The sequence below is a fragment of the Astyanax mexicanus genome, unplaced genomic scaffold (genome assembly GCF_023375975.1).
Source record: "Astyanax mexicanus isolate ESR-SI-001 unplaced genomic scaffold, AstMex3_surface scaffold_35, whole genome shotgun sequence".
Lineage (NCBI taxonomy): Eukaryota > Metazoa > Chordata > Actinopteri > Characiformes > Acestrorhamphidae > Astyanax > Astyanax mexicanus.
The window spans coordinates 316,925-337,600 of NW_026040045.1; the positions used below are offsets into that span (position 1 = coordinate 316,925).

The window sequence follows — 20,676 nt, forward strand, 5'->3', positions numbered from 1 at the left end:
CTTTTTCACTCTCTCTCTACGTCTCTATTTCTCACTCTCTCTCTACTTCTCTATTTCTCACTCTCTTTCTCACTCTCTCTCTACGTCTCTATTTCTCACTCTCTCTACTTCTCTATTTCTCACTCTCTCTTTCTCACTCTCTCTCTACTTCTCTATTTCTCACTCTCTCTTTCTCACTCTCTCTACGTTTCTATGTCTCTTTCTTTCTACTTTTCTATTTCTCTATTTCTCTCTTACTCTCTCTTTATTTCTCGCTCTTCTCTCTACTTCTCTTTCACTCTACTTTTCTGTCTTGCTTTCTCTTTCTATCTATCTCTCTACTACATCCTTTTTCTTTCTCTACTTCTTTATTTCTCGATCTCTCTTTTTCCCTAATTCTCTTTCTCTCGCTCAATATTTCTCTCTACTTGTCACTCTTTTTCTCACATTCTCGGGTGTTCTTTCTCTACTTCTCACGCTGATTTTCTCTCTACTTCTCTATTTCAGGCTCTCCCTTTTTCTGTACTTCTACATTTAACACTCTTTCTTTTTATCTACTACTGCCTAGGAACCAGTTAGATACACCTTAGCAACCACCTGGAAAACATTAGCAACTGCCTAGCAACCACTTAGCAACCATGTGTAATACGTTAGCAACTGCCTAGCAACCAGATAGCAACACCTTAGCAACCACCTGGAAAACGTTAGCAACTGCCTAGCAACTGCTTAGCAACCACTTTAGAAATGGTAGCAACTGCCTAGCGACCAGTTAGATACACCTAGCAACACCTTAGCAACCACCCCAGATACCATAGCAACATCTTAGCAACCACCTAGCAACACCTTAGCAACCACCCTAGACACCATAGCAACACCTTAGCAACCGCCTAGCAACACCTTAGCAACCACCTTGCAACCACCTAGCAACACCTTAGCAACCACCCCGGATACCATAGCAACACCTTAGCAACCACCTAGCAACACCTTAGCAACCACCTAGCAACACCTTAGCAACCACCCTGGATACCATAGCAACACCTTAGCAACCACCTAGCAACACCCTAGCAACCACCTAGCAACCACCTAGCAACACCTTAGCAACCACCCTGGATACCATAGCAACACCTTAGCAACCACCTAGCAACACCTTAGCAACCACCTAGAAACACCTTAGCAACCACCCAGGATACCATAGCAACACCTTAGCAACCACCTAGCAACACCTTAGCAACCACCCTGGATACCATAGCAACACCTTAGCAACCACCTAGCAACACCTTAGCAACCACACCATAGCATCCACCCCGGATACCATAGCAACACTTAAGCAACCGCCTAGCAACCACCTAGCAACACCTTAGCAACCACCCCGGATACCATAGCAACACCTTAGCAACCACCTAGCAACACCTTAGCAACCACCTAGCAACACCTTAGCAACCACCTAGAAACACCTTAGCAACCACCCAGGATACCATAGCAACACCTTAGCAACTGCCTAGCAACCACCTAGCAACACCTTAGCAACCACCCAGGATAGCATAGCAACACCTTAGCAACCACCTAGCAACACCTTAGCAACCACCCCGGATACCATAGCAACACCTTAGCAACCACCTAGCAACACCTTAGCAACCACCCTGGATACCATAGCAACACCTTAGCAACCACCTAGCAAAACCTTAGCAACCACCTAGCAACACCCTAGCAACCACCTAGCAACACCTTAGCAACCACCTTGCAACCACCTAGCAACACCTTAGCAACCACCCCGGATACCATAGCAACACCTTAGCAACCACCTAGCAACACCTTAGCAACCACCTAGCAATACCTTAGCAACCACCCTGGATACCAAATCAACACCTTAGCAACCACCTAGCAACACCCTAGCAACCACCTAGCAACCACCTAGCAACACCTTAGCAACCACCTAGCAACACCTTAGCAACCACCCTGGATACCATAGCAACCGCCTAGCAACACCCTAGCAACCACCTAGCAACACCTTAGCAACCACCCTGGATACCATAGCAACACCTTAGCAACCACCTAGCAACACCTTAGCAACCAACCCGGATACCATAGCAACACCTTAGCAACCACCCCGGATCCCATAGCAACACCTTAGCAACCACCTAGCAACCCTCTAGCAACCACCTAGCAACACCTTAGCAACCACCCCAGATACCATAGCAACACCTTAGCAACCACCTATCAACACCTTAGCAACCACCCCAGATACCATAGCAACCAGTTAGCAACCACCTGGAAAATATTAGAAACTGCCTAATAACCACTTAAAAACCATTTGGAATACGTTAGGAATTGCCTAGCAACAAGTTAGCAACAGCTTAGCAACCACCTGGAATATGTTCGCAACTGCCTAGCAACCAATTAGCAAACACTAAGCAACGATGTGGACTACATTAGCAACTGCCTAGCAACTACCTAGCAACCACTTAGCAACACTTTACTTTATAAGATAATTATAAGCTTTTCACCATGTTAGCCAAAACTTTTTGGACTTCAACATTTAGCCGAATGGTTGCGAAGCGATACGACGTACGGTTTTCGTACAATTTTCGTACGAAGTTTTCCCATAGAAATGAATGGGGGGCCCAGAGTTCCATCTCGCACACGAGCAGCTCTGCGCACGGAACCCCTTCTCTCCCCTGCTCCTCCAGTACTGTGAGTGTATGGAGGAGCTGCTGTATGGAGCAGCTATCAGTCAAAAGTTTGGACACCCCGGCACCCCAGCCAGGGTTTAGCAACCACCTATTAACTGCTTAGCAACCACTCTCTCTTTCTCACTCTCTCTTTCGCTCTCTACTTCTCTAATTCTCACTCTCTTTCCCACTCTCTCTCTATTTCTATATTTCTCACTCTTTCTTTTGCTCTCTACTTCTCTACTTCTCACTCTCTCTTTTGCTCTCTACTTCTCTATTTCTCACTCTCTTTTGCTCTCTACTCCTCTATTTCTCACTCTCTTTCTTACTCTCTCTCTACGTCTCTATTTCTCACTCTATTTCTCACTCTCTCTCTACTTCTCTATCTCACTCTATTTCTCACTCTCTCTACGTCTCTATTTCTCACTCTCTCTCTACTTCTCTATCTCACTCTCTCTTTCTCACTCTCTCTCTACTTCTCTAATTCTCACTTTCTTTCCCACTCTCTCTCTACTTCTCTATTTCTCACTCTTTCTTTTGCTCTCTACTTCTCTACTTCTCACTCTCTCGTTTGCTCTCTACTTCTCTGTCTCACTCTTTCTTTTGCTCTCTACTTCTCACTCTCTCTTTTGCTCTCTACTTCTCTATTTCTCACTCTCTCTCTACGTCTCTATTTCTCACTCTCTCTCTACTTCTCTATTTCTCACTCTCTCTTTCTCACTCTTTTCTACGTCTCTATTTCTCACTCTCTCTACTTCTCTATTTCTCACTCTTTCTCACTCTCTCTCTACGTCTCTATTTCTCACTCTCTCTCTACGTCTCTATTTCTCACTCTCTCTCTCTACTTCTATATTTCTCACTCTCTCTACTTCTATATTTCTCACTCTCTTTTTCACTCTCTCTCTACGTCTCTATTTCTCTTTATTTCTCACTCTCTCTACTTCTATATTTCTCACTCTCTTTTTCACTCTCTCTCTACGTCTCTATTTCTCACTCTCTCTCTACTTCTCTATTTCTCACTCTCTTTCTCACTCTCTCTCTACGTCTCTGTTTCTCACTCTCTCTACTTCTCTATTTCTCACTCTCTCTTTCTCACTCTCTCTCTACTTCTCTATTTCTCACTCTCTCTTTCTCACTCTCTCTACTTTTCTATGTCTCTTTCTTTCTACTTTTCTATTTCTCTATTTCTCTCTTACTCTCTCTTTATTTCTCGCTCTTCTCTCTACTTCTCTTTCACTCTACTTTTCTGTCTTGCTTTCTCTTTCTATCTATCTCTCTACTACATCCTTTTTCTTTCTCTACTTCTTTATTTCTCGATCTCTCTTTTTCCCTAATTCTCTTTCTCTCGCTCAATATTTCTCTCTACTTGTCACTCTTTTTCTCACATTCTCGGGTGTTCTTTCTCTACTTCTCACGCTGATTTTCTCTCTACTTCTCTATTTCAGGCTCTCCCTTTTTCTGTACTTCTACATTTAACACTCTTTCTTTTTATCTACTACTGGCTAGGAACCAGTTAGATACACCTTAGCAACCACCTGGAAAACATTAGCAACTGCCTAGCAACCACTTAGCAACCATGTGTAATACGTTAGCAACTGCCTAGCAACCAGATAGCAACACCTTAGCAACCACCTGGAAAACGTTAGCAACTGCCTAGCAACTGCTTAGCAACCACTTTAGAAATGGTAGCAACTGCCTAGCGACCAGTTAGATACACCTAGCAACACCTTAGCAACCACCCCAGATACCATAGCAACATCTTAGCAACCACCTAGCAACACCTTAGCAACCACCCTAGACACCATAGCAACACCATAGCAACCGCCTAGCAACACCTTAGCAACCACCTTGCAACCACCTAGCAACACCTTAGCAACCACCCCGGATACCATAGCAACACCTTAGCAACCACCTAGCAACACCTTAGCAACCACCTAGCAACACCTTAGCAACCACCCTGGATACCATAGCAACACCTTAGCAACCACCTAGCAACACCTTAGCAACCACCTAGCAACACCCTAGCAACCACCTAGCAACCACCTAGCAACACCTTAGCAACCACCCTGGATACCATAGCAACACCTTAGCAACCACCTAGCAACACCTTAGCAACCACCTAGAAACACCTTAGCAACCACCCAGGATACCATAGCAACACCTTAGCAACCACCTAGCAACACCTTAGCAACCACCCTGGATACCATAGCAACACCTTAGCAACCACCTAGCAACACCTTAGCAACCACACCATAGCATCCACCCCGGATACCATAGCAACACTTAAGCAACCGCCTAGCAACCACCTAGCAACACCTTAGCAACCACCCCGGATACCATAGCAACACCTTAGCAACCACCTAGCAACACCTTAGCAACCACCTAGCAACACCTTAGCAACCACCTAGAAACACCTTAGCAACCACCCAGGATACCATAGCAACACCTTAGCAACTGCCTAGCAACCACCTAGCAACACCTTAGCAACCACCCAGGATACCATAGCAACACCTTAGCAACTGCCTAGCAACCACCTAGCAACACCTTAGCAACCACCCAGGATACCATAGCAACACCTTAGCAACCACCTAGCAACACCTTAGCAACCACCCCGGATACCATAGCAACACCTTAGCAACCACCTAGCAACACCTTAGCAACCACCCTGGATACCATAGCAACACCTTAGCAACCACCTAGCAAAACCTTAGCAACCACCTAGCAACACCCTAGCAACCACCTAGCAACACCTTAGCAACCACCTTGCAACCACCTAGCAACACCGTAGCAACCACCCCGGATACCATAGCAACACCTTAGCAACCACCTAGCAACACCTTAGCAACCACCTAGCAATACCTTAGCAACCACCCTGGATACCAAATCAACACCTTAGCAACCACCTAGCAACACCCTAGCAACCACCTAGCAACCACCTAGCAACACCTTAGCAACCACCCTGGATACCATAGCAACACCTTAGCAACCACCTAGCAACACCTTAGCAACCACCCCAGATACCATAGCAACACCATAGCAACCACCTAGCAACACCTTAGCAACCACCTAGCAACACCTTAGCAACCACCCTGGATACCATAGCAACCGCCTAGCAACACCCTAGCAACCACCTAGCAACACCTTAGCAACCACCCTGGATACCATAGCAACACCTTAGCAACCACCTAGCAACACCTTAGCAACCAACCCGGATACCATAGCAACACCTTAGCAACCACCCCGGATCCCATAGCAACACCTTAGCAACCACCTAGCAACCCTCTAGCAACCACCTAGCAACACCTTAGCAACCACCCCAGATACCATAGCAACACCTTAGCAACCACCTAGCAACACCTTAGCAACCACCCCGGATACCATAGCAACCAGTTAGCAACCACCTGGAAAATATTAGAAACTGCCTAATAACCACTTAAAAACCATTTGGAATACGTTAGGAGTTGCCTAGCAACAAGTTAGCAACAGCTTAGCAACCACCTTGAATATGTTCGCAACTGCCTAGCAACCAATTAGCAAACACTAAGCAACGATGTGGACTACATTAGCAACTGCCTAGCAACTACCTAGCAACCACTTAGCAACACTTTACTTTATAAGATAATTATAAGCTTTTCACCATGTTAGCCAAAACTTTTTGGACTTCAACATTTAGCCGAAAGTCAACAGCATAGCAACCACTCTTCACACGCTTTAGACAGAAATATCTTAGCAACCATTTTAACTATTCAACGTTAATAACGTACTTTTCCAAGCCAACTTAAAGTTCGTTATCGAACTTTCCTTTTCTAGTTATTAAGTTGGCTTGGAAAAGCCAACTTATTGTTCTTCGTAATCTTCTTATTATTATTATTATTATTATTATTATTATTATTCTTCCCCACTTTTGTTAAACGCATCTCCTCCTAGGGCTTTCAACGTAGAATCACGAAATTTTCAGGGATCGTGGGACCTATAGTGAATTACGTTGCTTGTGCTTTTTGGAGCGATATATCGTACGGTTTTCGTAAAAACTTCGTAAACGTACGTCATTTTTTCCATAGACAATGAACTAGAAGATTTTTGAACGGCTGTGAACGTCACAATTTTTGAGATATGAAGACGAAATTCGGATGGTCTATAGAACTTAGTGAGTTCTTTCCGAAAATATGCTTTACGAAACGATACGTCGTACGGATTTCGTACAAATGTCGTACGAAGTTGCCCCATAGAAATGAATGGGGGGCCCAGAGTTCCATCTCACACACGAGCAGCTCTGCGCACGGAACCCCTTCTCTCCCCTGCTCCTCCAGTACTGTGAGTGTATGGAGAAGCTGCTGTATGGAGCAGCTATCAGTCAAAAGTTTGGACACCCCGGCACCCCAGCCAGGGCTTTGCAACCACCTATTAACTGCTTAGCAACCACCTTAGCAACCACCTGGAAAACGTTAGCAACTGCCTAGCAACCACTTAGCAACACCTTAGCAACCACTAGGAAAACGTTAGCAACTGCCTAGCAACCACTTAGCAACCACTTTAGAAATGTTAGCAACTGCCTAGCAACCACTTAGCAACCGCCTAGCAACCACCTGGAATACGTTAGCAACTGCCTAGCAACCACTTAGCAACCACCTGGAAAACGTTAGCAACTGCCTAGCAACAACTTAGCAACTGCCTAGCAACCACCTGGAAAATGTTAGCAACTGCCTAGCAACCACTTAGCAACCACCTGGAAAACGTTAGCAACTGCCTAGCAACCACTTAGCAACTGCCTAGCAACCACTTGGAAAACGTTAGCAACTGCCTAGCAACCACTTAGCAACCACCTGGAAAACGTTAGCAACTGCCTAGCAACCACTTAGCAACTGCCTAGCAACCACTTGGAAAACGTTAGCAACTGCCTAGCAACCACTTAGCAACTGCCTAGCAACCACCTGGAATACGTTAGCAACTGCCTAGCAACCACTTAGCAACCACCTGGAAAACGTTAGCAACTGCCTAGCAACCACTGAGCAACCACCTGGAAAACGTTAGCAACTGCCTAGCAACCACTTAGCAACTGCCTAGCAACCACCTGGAATACGTTAGCAACTGCCTAGCAACCACTTAGCAACCACCTGGAAAACGTTAGCAACTGCCTAGCAACAACTTAGCAACTGCCTAGCAACCACCTGGAAAACGTTAGCAACTGCCTAGCAACCACTTAGCAACCACCTGGAAAACGTTAGCAACTGCCTAGCAACCACTTAGCAACTGCCTAGCAACCACTTGGAAAACGTTAGCAACTGCCTAGCAACCACTTAGCAACCACCTGGAAAACGTTAGCAACTGCCTAGCAACCACTTAGCAACTGCCTAGCAACCACTTGGAAAACGTTAGCAACTGCCTAGCAACCACTTAGCAACTGCCTAGCAACCACCTGGAATACGTTAGCAACTGCCTAGCAACCACTTAGCAACCACCTGGAAAACGTTAGCAACTGCCTAGCAACCACTGAGCAACCACCTGGAAAACGTTAGCAACTGCCTAGCAACCACTTAGCAACTGCCTAGCAACCACCTGGAATACGTTAGCAACTGCCTAGCAACCACTTAGCAACCACCTGGAAAACGTTAGCAACTGCCTAGCAACAACTTAGCAACTGCCTAGCAACCACCTGGAAAACGTTAGCAACTGCCTAGCAACCACTTAGCAACCACCTGGAAAACGTTAGCAACTGCCTAGCAACCACTTAGCAACTGCCTAGCAACCACTTGGAAAACGTTAGCAACTGCCTAGCAACCACTTATCAACTGCCTAGCAACCACCTGGAAAACGTTAGCAACTGCCTAGCAACCACTTAGCAACCACCTGGAAAACGTTAGCAACTGCCTAGCAACCACTTAGCAACACCTTAACAACCACTAGGAAAACGTTAGCAACTGCCTAGCAACCACTTAGCAACCACTTTAGAAATGATAGCAACTGCCTAGCAACCACCTAGCAACACCTTAGCAACCACCCCGGATACCATAGCAACACCTTAGCAACCACCTAGCAACAAGTTATCAACCACCTAGCAACCACCTAGCAACATCTTAGCAACCACCCCGCATACCATAGCAACACCCTAGCAACAACCTAGCAACCACCTAGCAACACCTTAGCAACCACCTGTAATATGTTAGCAACTGCCTAGCAACCAGTTAGCAACAGCTTAGCAACCACCTGGAAAACCTTAGCAACTGCCTAGCAACAGCTTAGCAACCACTTCAGAAATGATAGCAACTGCCTAGCATCAAATTGGCAATCAAAAGATTAACCAAAAGTTTTACGATTTCAGCATTTAAACAAACGTTTTTAGATTTCAGCGTTTAACCAAACGTTTTTAGATTTCAGCGTTTAACCAAACGTTTTTAGATTTCAGCGTTTAACCAAACATTTTTAGATTCCGGCGTTTTTGGCATTTAGCGTTTAGCCAAAAGTTAACAGCATATCCACGACTCTTCACACTCTTCAGACAGAAACAGCTTAGCAACCATTTTAACTTTTTAACGTTATTAGCGTTCTTTTCCAAGCCAACTTAAAGTTCGTTCACGAACTTTGCCTTTTCTAGTTATTATTATTATTCTTCCTCACTTTTGTTAAACGCTACTCCTCCTAGGGCTTTTAACGTAGAATCACGAAACTTTCAGGGATCGTGGGACCTATAGTGAATTACGTTGCTTGTGCTTTTTGGAGCGATATATCGTACGGTTTTCGTAAAAACTTCGTAAACGTACGCCCTTTTTTCCATAGACAATGAACTAGAAGATTTTTGAACGGCTGTGAACGTCAGAATTTTTGAGATATGAAGACGAAATTCGGACGGTCTATAGAACTTAGTGAGTTCTTTCCGAAAATATGCTTTACGAAACGATACGTCGTACGGATTTCGTACAAATGTCGTACGAAGTTTTCCCATAGAAATGAATGGGGGGCCCAGAGTTCCATCTCACACACGAGCAGCTCTGCGCACGGAACCCCTTCTCTCCCCTGCTCCTCCAGTACTGTGAGTGTATGGAGGAGCTGCTGTATGGAGCAGCTATCAGTCAAAAGTTTGGACACCCCGGCACCCCAGCCAGGGCTTAGCAACCCCCTAATAACTGCTTAGCAACCACCTTAGCAACCACCTGGAAAACGTTAGCAACTGCCTAGCAACCACTTAGCAACACCTTAGCAACCACCTGGAAAACGTTAGCAACTGCCTAGCAACCACTTAGCAACTGCCTAGCAACCACTTGGAAAACGTTAGCAACTGCCTAGCAACCACTTAGCAACTGCCTAGCAACCACCTGAAATACGTTAGCAACTGCCTAACAACCACTTAGCAACCACCTGGAAAACGTTAGCAACTGCCTAGCAACCACTGAGCAACCACCTGGAAAACGTTAGCAACTGCCTAGCAACCACTTAGCAACTGCCTAGCAACCACCTGGAATACGTTAGCAACTGCCTAGCAACCACTTAGCAACCACCTGGAAAACGTTAGCAACTGCCTAGCAACAACTTAGCATTTGCCTGGCAACCACCTGGAAAATGTTAGCAACTGCCTAGCAACCACTTAGCAACCACCTGGAAAACGTTAGCAACTGCCTAGCAACCACTTAGCAACTGCCTAGCAACCACTTGGAAAACGTTAGCAACTGCCTAGCAACCACTTAGCAACTGCCTAGCAACCACCTGGAAAACGTTAGCAACTGCCTAGCAACCACTTAGCAACCACCTGGAAAACGTTAGCAACTGCCTAGCAACCACTTAGCAACTGCCTAGCAACCACTTGGAAAACGTTAGCAACTGCCTAGCAACCACTTAGCAACTGCCTAGCAACCACCTGGAATAGGTTAGCAACTGCCTAGCAACCACTTAGCAACCACCTGGAAAACGTTAGCAACTGCCTAGCAACCACTGAGCAACCACCTGGAAAACGTTAGCAACTGCCTAGCAACCACTTAGCAACTGCCTAGCAACCACCTGGAAAACGTTAGCAACTGCCTAGCAACCACTTAGCAACCACCTGGAAAACGTTAGCAACTGCCTAGCAACCACTTAGCAACTGCCTAGCAACCACTTGGAAAACGTTAGCAACTGCCTAGCAACCACTTAGCAACTGCCTAGCAACCACCTGGAAAACGTTAGCAACTGCCTAGCAACCACTTAGCAACCACCTGGAAAACGTTAGCAACTGCCTAGCAACCACTTAGCAGCTGCCTAGCAACCACCTGGAATATGTTAGCAACTACCTAGCAACCACTTAGCAACCACTAGGAAAACGTTAGCAACTGCCTAGCAACCACTTAGCAACCACTTTAGAAATGATAGCAACTGCCTAGCAACCAGTTAGCAACCACTTAGCAACCACCTGGAAAACGTTAGCAACTGCCTAGCAACCACTTAGCAACTGCCTAGCAACCACTTGGAAAACGTTAGCAACTGCCTAGCAACCACTTAGCAACTGCCTAGCAACCACCTGGAAAATGTTAGCAACTGCCTAGCAACCACTTAGCAACTACCTGGAAAACGTTAGCAACTGCCTAGCAACCACTTAGCAGCTGCCTAGCAACCACCTGGAATATGTTAGCAACTACCTAGCAACCACTTAGCAACCACCTGGAAAATGTTAGCAACTGCCTAGCAACCACTTAGCAACTGCCTAGCAACCACTTGGAAAACGTTAGCAACTGCCTAGCAACCACTTAGCAACCACTTTAGAAATGATAGCAACTGCCTAGCAACCACTTAGCAACCACATGGAAAACGTTAGCAACTGCCTAGCAACCGCTTTAGAAATGATAGCAACTGCCTAGCAACCACTTAGCAACACCTTAACAACCACTAGGAAAACGTTAGCAACTGCCTAGCAACCACTTAGAAACCACTTTAGAAATGATAGCAACTGCCTAGCAACCACTTAGCAACCACATGGAAAACGTTAGCAACTGCCTAGCAACCACTTTAGAAACGATAGCAACTGCCTAGCAACCACTTAGCAACACCTTAGCAACCACCTGGAAAACGTAAGCAACTGCCTAGCAACCACTTAGCAACACCTTAGCAACCACCTGGAAAACGTTAGCAACTGCCTAGCAACCACTTAGCAACCACTTTAGAAATGATAGCAACTGCCTAGCAACCACCTAGGAACACCTTAGCAACCACCTAGCAACACCTTAGCAACCACCTAGCAACACCGTAGAAACCACCCCAGATACCATAGCAACACCTTAGCAACCGCATAGCAACACCTTAGCAACCACCTAGCAACATCTTAGCAACCACCACGGATACCATAGCAACACCTTAGCAACCACCTAGCAACCACCTAGAAACACCTTAGCAACCACCCCAGATACCATAGCAACACCTTAGCAACAACCTAGCAACACCCTAGCAACCACCTAGCAACACCTTAGCAACTACCAGGTATATGTTAGCAATTGCCTAGCAACCAGTTAGCAATAGCTTAACAACCACCTGGAAAACATTAGCAACTGCCTAGCAACAGCTTAGCAACCTTTTCAGAAATTATAGCAACTGCCTAGCAACACATTAGCAATCAAAAGTTTAACCAAAAGTTTTACGATTTCAGCATTTAAACAAGCGTTTTTAGATTTCAGTGTTTAATCAAATGTTTTTAGATTTCAGCGTTTAACCAAACGTTTTTAGATTTCAGCGTTTAATCAACCGTTTTTAGATTTCAGCGTTTAACTAAATGTTTTTAGATTTCAGCGTTTAACCAAACGTTTTTGGATTTCAGCGTTTAATCAAACGTTTTTAGATTTCAGCATTTAACCAAATGTTTTTAGATTTCAGCGTTTAACCAAATGTTTTTAGATTTCAGCGTTTTTAGCATTTAGCGTTTAGCCAAAAGTTAACAGCATATCAATGACTCTTCACACTCTTCAGACAGAAACAGCTTAACAACCATTTAAACTTTTAACGTTATTAGCGTTCTTTTCCAAGCCAACTTAAAGTTCGTTCACGAACTTTACCTTTTCTAGTTATTATTATTATTCTTACGCCTTTTTTTCTGTACGCTACTCCTCCTAGAGCTTTCAACGTAGAATCACGAAACTTTCACGGATCGTAGGACCTATGCCAACTTAGCGTGCTTGTGCTTTTTGGAGCGATTTATCGTACGGTTTTCGTAAAAACTTCGTAAACGTACGCATTTTTTCCCCATAGGAATGAATGGGGCGAAATTTTAAACGTCCGTAACCGCCACAATTTTTGAGATACGAAGACCAAATTTGGCGAGCTTATAGATCTTACCGAGATCTTTAAATTAATAGCAGGTTGCGAAGCGATACAACGTACGGTTTTCGTACAATTTTCGTACGAAGTTTTCCCATAGAAATGAATGGGGGGCCCAGAGTTCCATCTCGCACACGAGCAGCTCTGCGCACGGAACCCCTTCTCTCCCCTGCTCCTCCAGTACTGTGAGTGTATGGAGGAGCTGCTGTATGGAGCAGCTATCAGTCAAAAGTTTGGACACCCCGGCACCCCAGCCAGGGCTTTGCAACCACCTATTAACTGCTTAGCAACCACTCTCTCTTTCTCACTCTCTCTCTACTTCTCTCACTCTCTCTTTCTCACTCTCTCTCTACTTCTCTCACTCTCTCTTTCTCACTCTCTCTCTACTTTTCACTCTCTCTTTTGCTCTCTACTTCTCTGTTTCTCACTCTCTCTTTTGCTCTCTACTTATCTACTTCTCACTCTCTCTTTTGCTCTCTACTTCTCTACTTCTCACTCTCTCTTTTGCTCTCTGCTTCTCTATTTCTCACTCTCTCTTTTGCTCTCTACTTCTCACACTCTCTTTTGCTTTCTACTTCTCTATTTCTCACTCTCTCTTTTGCTCTCTACTTCTCGCTCTCTCTTTTGCTCTCTACTTCTCACTCTCTCTTTTGCTCTCTACTTCTCTCTTTCTCACTCTCTCTACGTCTCTATTTCTCACTCTCTCTTTTGCTCTCTACTTCTCTATTTCTCACTCTCTTTTGCTCTCTACTTCTCTATTTCTCACTCTTTCTTTCTCACTCTCTCTCTACGTCTCTATTTCTCACACTCTCTTTCTCACTCTCTCTACTTCTCTATTTCTCACTCTCTCTTTTGCTCTCTACTTCTCTATCTCTCACTCTCTCTACGTCTCTATTTTTCACTCTCTCTTTTGCTCTCTACTTCTCTTTCTCACTCTCTTTTGCTCTCTACTTATCTCTTTCTCACGCTCTATGTCTCTATATCTTTTTCTCTCTACTTCTCTATTTCTCACTCTCTCTTTTGCTCTTTACATTTCTTTATTTCTCACTCTCTCTTTCTCTCTTTCTCACTCTCTCTCTACTTCTCTATTTCTCACTCTCTTTTGCTCTCTACTTCTCTATTTCTCACTCTCTTTCTCACTCTACTTCTGAATTTCTCACTCTCTTTCTCACTCTCTCTCTACGTCTCTATTTCTCACTCTCTCTTTTACTCTCTACTTCTCTATTTCTCACTCTTTCTTTCTCTCTCACTCTCTCTCTACGTCTCAATTTCTCTTTTTCGCTACTTTTCTATTTCTCTATTCTCTCTTACTCTTTCTTTATTTCTCGCTCTTCTCTCTACTTCTCTTTCACTCTACTTTTCTGTCTTGCTTTCTCTTTCTATCTATCTCTCTACTACTTCCTCTTTCTTTCAGTTCAGTTCAGTTCAGTTCAGAGGTGCTTTATTAGCATGAATGTAATTACATACACTATTGCCAAAGCAATTAATAATACAAGTAAACAGACGTTATAAAATAATAAAAATAATAATAAATAAATACTAACAATAATAACAAAAATAAAATACATAAGTAAATCTATCTTTCTCTACTTCTTTATTTCTCGATGTCCCTTTTTCTCTAATTCTCTTTTTCTCGCTCAATATTTCTCTCAACTTGTCACTCTTTTTCTCACATTCTCACGTGTTCTTTCTCTTTTTCTCGCGATTTTCTCCCTACTTCTTTATTTCTTGCTCTCCCTTTTTCTGTACTTCTACATTTAACACTCTCTCTTTTTCTCTACTTCAACCATTTTAGAAATGATAGCAACAACCTAGCAACCAGTTATCAACACCTTAGCAACCACCTGGTAAACATTAGCAACTGCCTAGCAACCACTTTAGAAATGATCACAACCGCTCAGCAACCATCTGGAATATGTTAGCAACTGCCTAGCAACCAGTTAGCAACACCTTAGCAACCACCTGGAAAATGTTAGCAACTGCCTAGAAACCACTTAGCAACCACTTTAGAAATGATCACAACTGCCTAGCAACCGCTTAGCAACCATGTGGAATACGTTAGCAACTGCCTAGCAACCATTTAGCAACACCTTAGCAACCACCTGGAAAACGTTAGCAACTGCCTAGCAACTGCTTAGCAACCACTTTAGAAATATTAGCAACTGCCTAGCAACCAGTTAGATACACCTTAGCAACCACCTGGAAAACATTAGCAAGTGCCTAGCAACCACTTAGCAACCATGTGGAATACGTTAGCAACTGCCTAGTAACCGTTTAGCAACCACCTCGGATACCATAGCAACACCTTAGCAACCGCCTAGCAACCACCTAGCAACACCTTAGCAACCACCCCGGATACCATAGCAACACCTTAGCAACCACCTAGCAACCACCTAGCAACACCTTAGCAGCCACCCAGGATACCATAGCAACACCTTAGCAACCATCTAGCAACACCTTAGCAACCACTTAGCAACACCTTAGCAACCACCCCAGATACCATAGCAACACCTTAGCAACCACCTAGCAACCACCTAGCAACACCTTAGCAGCCACCCAGGATACCATAGCAACACCTTAGCAACCATCTAGCAACACCTTAGCAACCATCTAGCAACACCTTAGCAACCACCTAGCAACTCCTTAGCAACCAACCCGGATACCATAGCAACCGCCTAGCAACACCTTAGCAACCACCTAGCAACCACCTAGCAACACCTTAGCAACCACCCCGGATACCATAGCAACCGCTTAGCAACCACCTAGCAACACCCTAGCAACCACCTAGCAACACCTTGGCAACCACCCTGGATACCATAGCAACACCTTAGCAACCATCTAGCAACACCTTAGCAACCACCCCAGATACCATAGCAACACCTTAGCAACCACCTAGCAACACCTTAGGAACCACCCCAGACACCATAGCAACACCTTAGCAACCACCTAGCAACACCTTAGCAACCACCTTGCAACCACCTAGCAGCACCTTAGCAACCACCCCGGATACCATAGCAATACCTTAGCAACTGCCTAGCAACACCTTAGCAACCACCCTGGATACCATAGCAACACCTTAGCAACCGCCTAGCAACACATTAGCAACCACCTAGCAACCACCCGGATACCATAGCAACACCTTAGCAACCACCACAGATACCATAGCAACACCTTAGCAACCACCTAGCAAAACCTTAGCAACCACCTAGCAAAACCTTAGCAACCACCTAGCAACACCTTAGCAACCACCTAGCAACACCTTAGCAACCACCTAGCAACACCTTAGCAACCACCCCAGATACCATAGCAACACCTTAGCAACCACCTAGCAACACCTTAGCAACCACCTAGCAACACCTTAGCAACCACCCCGGATACCATAGCAACACCTTAGCAACCACCTAGCAACATTTTAGCAACCACCCCGGATACCATAACAACACCTTAGCAACCGCCTAGCAACCACCTAGCAACACCTTAGCAACCACCCAGGATACCATAACAACACCTTAGCAACCACCTAGCAACACCTTAGCAACCACCCCGGATACCATAGCAACACCTTACCAACCATCTAGCAACACCTTACCAACCACCCCAGATAGCATAGCAACACCCTAGCAACCACCTAGCAACACCTTAGCAACCACCCCAGATACCATAGCAACACCTTAGCAACCACATAGCAACACCTTAGCAACCACCTAGCAACCACCTAGCAACACCTTGGCAACACCCCGGATACCATAGCAACACCTTAACAACCACCTAGCAACCACCTAGCAACACCTTACCAACCACCCTGGATACCATAGCAACACCTTAGCAACCACCTAGCAACACCTAAGCAACCAACCCGGATACCATATCAACACCTTAGCAACCACTTGGAAACCATGTGGAATATGTTAGCAATTGCCTAGCAACCAGTTAGCAACAGCTTAGCAACCACCTGGAATATGTAAGAATCTGCTTAGCAACCAATTAGCAAACACTAAGCAACGATGTGGAATACATTAGCAACTGCCTAGTAACTACCTAGCAACCACTTAGCAACACTTTACTTTATATAGGTATATATAAAGTAAAGTGTTTATATTACATTATAAGACAAATATTAGCTTTTCACCATGTTAGCCAAAACGTTTTGGACTTTAACATTTAGCTGAAAATCAACAGCAAAGCAACCACTCTTCACACGCTTTAGACAGAAATATCTTAGCAACCATTTTAACTTTTTCAACGTTATTAACGTACTTTTCCAAGCCAACTTAAAGTTCGTTATCGAACTTTCCTTTTCTAGTTATTATTATTATTCCGCGCTCAAAATTTAATCGACTACTCCTCCTAGGGCTTTTGACGTAGAATCACGAAACTTTGCAGTATCGTAGGACCTATACCCGAATAGGTTGGTTGTGCTTTTTGAAGCGATACATCGTACGGTTTTCGTAAAAACTTCGTAAACGTACGCATTTTTTCCCCATAGGAATGAATGGGGCGAAATTTTAAACGTCCGTAACCGCCACAATTTTTGACATACAAATACAAAAATTGGACGGTCTATAGACCTTACCGCGTTCTTTACGAAAATGTAAACGTTTTGACGATACGTCGTACGGTTTTCGTACAATTGTCGTACGAAGTTTTCCCATAGAAATGAATGCGGGGCCCAGAGTTCCATCTCGCACACGAGCAGCTCTGCGCACGGAACCCCTTCTCTCCCCTGCTCCTCCAGTACTGTGAGTGTATGGAGGAGCTGCTGTATGGAGCAGCTATCAGTCAAAAGTTTGGACACCCCGGCACCCCAGCCAGGGTTTAGCAACCACCTATTAACTGCTTAGCAACCACCTGGAAAACGTTAGCAACTGCCTAGCAACCACTTTAGAAATTATAGCAACTGCCTAGCAACCAGTTAGCAACACCTTAGCAACCACCTGGAAAACGTTAGCAACTGCCTAGCAACCACTTAGCAACACCTTAGCAACCACCTGGAAAACGTTAGCAACTGCCTAGCAACCACTTAGCAACCACTTTAGAAATTATAGCAACTGCCTAGCAACCAGTTAGCAACACCTTAGCAACCACCTGGAAAACATTAGAAACAGCCTAGCAACAGCTTAGCAACCACTTTAGAAACGATAGCAACTGCCTAGCAACCACTTAGCAACACCTTAGCAACCACTAGGAAAACGTTAGCAACTGCCTAGCAACCACTTAGCAACCACTTTAGAAATTATAGCAACTGCCTAGCAACCAGTTAGCAACACCTTAGCAACCACCTGGAAAACGTTAGCAACTGCCTAGCAACCACTTAGCAACACCTTAGCAACCACCTGGAAAACGTTAGCAACTGCCTAGCAACCACTTAGCAACACCTTAACAACCATTAGGAAAACGTTAGCAACTGCCTAGCAACCACTTAGCAACCACTTTAGAAATGATAGCAACTGCCTAGCAACCACTTAGCAACCACTTTAGAAATGATAGCAACTGCCTAGCAACCACTTAGCAACCACATGGAAAACGTTAGCAACTGCCTAGCAACCACTTAGCAACCACTTTAGAAACACCTTAGCAACCGCATAGCAACACCTTAGCAACCACATAGCAACCACCTAGCAACACCTTAGCAACCACCCTAGATACCATAGCAACACCTTAGCAACCACCTAGCAACACCTTAGCAACCACCTAGCAACACCTTAGCAACCACCCCGGATACCATAGCAACACCCTAGCAACCACCTAGCAACAGCTTAGCAACCACCCCAGATACCATAGCAACACCTTAGCAACCACTTAGAAAATGTTAGCAACTGCCTAGCAACCACATAATAACATCTTAGCAACCAACTGTCTAGCAACCAGTTACCATAGCAACACCTTAGCAACAACCTAGCAACACCCTAGCAACACCCTAGCAACACCTTAGCAACTACCTGGTATATGTTAGCAATTGCCTAGCAACCAGTTAGCAACAGCTTAGCAACCACCTGGAAAACATTAGCAACTGCCTAGCAACAGCTTGGCAACCACTTCAGAAATGATAGCAACCGCCTAGCAACACATTAGCAATCAAAACTTTTTGGATTTCAGCATTTAACCAAACGTTTTAAGATTTCAGTATTTAACCAAACGTTTCTAGATTTCAGCATTTAACCAAACGTTTTAGATTTCAGCATTTAACCAAAAGTTTTTAGATTTCAGCATTTAACCAAACGTTTTTAGATTTCAGCATTTAACCAAACGTTTTTAGATTTCAGCATTTAACCAAACGTTTTTAGATTTCAGCATTTAACCAAATGTTTTTAGATTTCAGCATTTCCAAATGTTTTTAGATTTAAGCATTTAACAAAAAGTTTTTAGATTTAAGCATTTAACCAAATGTTTTTAGATTTCAGCATTTCCAAACGTTTTTAGATTTCAGCATTTAACCAAACGTTTTTAGATTTCAGCATTTAACCAAATGTTTTTAGATTTCAGCATTTAACCAAATGTTTTTAGATTTAAGCATTTAACAAAAAGTTTTTAGATTTAAGCATTTAACCAAATGTTTTTAGATTTCAGCATTTCCAAATGTTTTTAGATTTCAGCATTTAACCAAATGTTTTTAGATTTCAGCATTTCCAAATGTTTTTAGATTTCAGCATTTAACCAAATGTTTTTAGATTTAAGCATTTAACAAAAAGTTTTTAGATTTAAGCATTTAACCAAATGTTTTTAGATTTCAGCTTTTAACCAAACGTTTTTAGATTTCAGCATTTAACCAAACGTTTTTAGATTTCAGCATTTAACCAAATGTTTTTAGATTTCAGCATTCAACTAAACGTTTTTAGATTTCAGCATTTCCAAATGTTTTTAGATTTCAGCTTTTAACCAAACGTTTTTAGATTTCAGCATTTAACCAAATGCTTTTAGATTTCAGCGTTTAACCAAATGTTTTTAGATTTAAGCATTTAACAAAAAGTTTTTAGATTTAAGCATTTAACCAAATGTTTTTAGATTTCAGCATTTCCAAAAGTTTTTAGATTTAAGCATTTAACCAAATGTTTTTAGATTTCAGCATTTCCAAATGTTTTTAGATTTCAGCATTTAACCAAACGTTTTTAGATTCCAGCATTTGACCAAATGTTTTTAGATTCCAGCATTTAACTAAACGTTTTAGATTTCAGCATTTAACCAAACGTTTCTAGATTTCAGCATTTAACCAAAAGTTTTTGGATTTCAGCATTTAACCAAAAGTTTTTGGATTTCAGCATTTAACCAAAAGTTTTAGATTTCAGCATTTCCAAAAGATTTTAAATTTCAGCATTTAACCAAAAGCTTGTAGACCTCAGCAGTTTACCAAATAATTTTGGACTTACATATTCTTATGTATTATATAAAAAATATATATATAGAAAGAACATGAGCTTGGCCAACTACACTCTCTCAGACTCGGAAAAGCAACATGGCCCCCTAAAATGAGAACAATTTACAAATACTCTGCATAATATTTATTTTTATTGAAACAATCACACATAAAAAATAGTGTTGATGCCTAATCACATCACACACACTAAACTTAAGTCAGACTGCCCCCAACTTTGTTCAAGTGCAGTAAATGTGTGACTTAACAGTCCCAGTTTCAACTGACAATCACCTCCTTTTTAAGGGCAACAACAACAAAAGGGGTAACTTTATCCCACTGCACTGTCTGCTGTAGCCATAATTATTCTGATCAGCTCAGGTATTTTGCTTTGGGGCCAGGAATATGCAT

At 43.4% G+C, this 20,676-nt stretch overlaps 1 long non-coding RNA gene across 1 annotated transcript in view; it reads right to left on the reverse strand.

Annotated features, from left to right (window-relative positions):
• LOC125790248 (uncharacterized) overlaps positions 1 to 18,608 on the reverse strand; it is a 42,139-nt gene extending 23,531 nt beyond the window's left edge. The window contains exons 1-2 of the long non-coding RNA XR_007430047.1: positions 18,543 to 18,608; positions 11,909 to 11,995 (exon numbers count right to left, since the gene is read on the reverse strand). This is a non-coding gene — a long non-coding RNA (uncharacterized LOC125790248). The remainder of the gene's footprint in view (positions 1 to 11,908; positions 11,996 to 18,542) is intronic.
• Between the last annotated feature and the right edge of the window lie 2,068 nt (positions 18,609 to 20,676).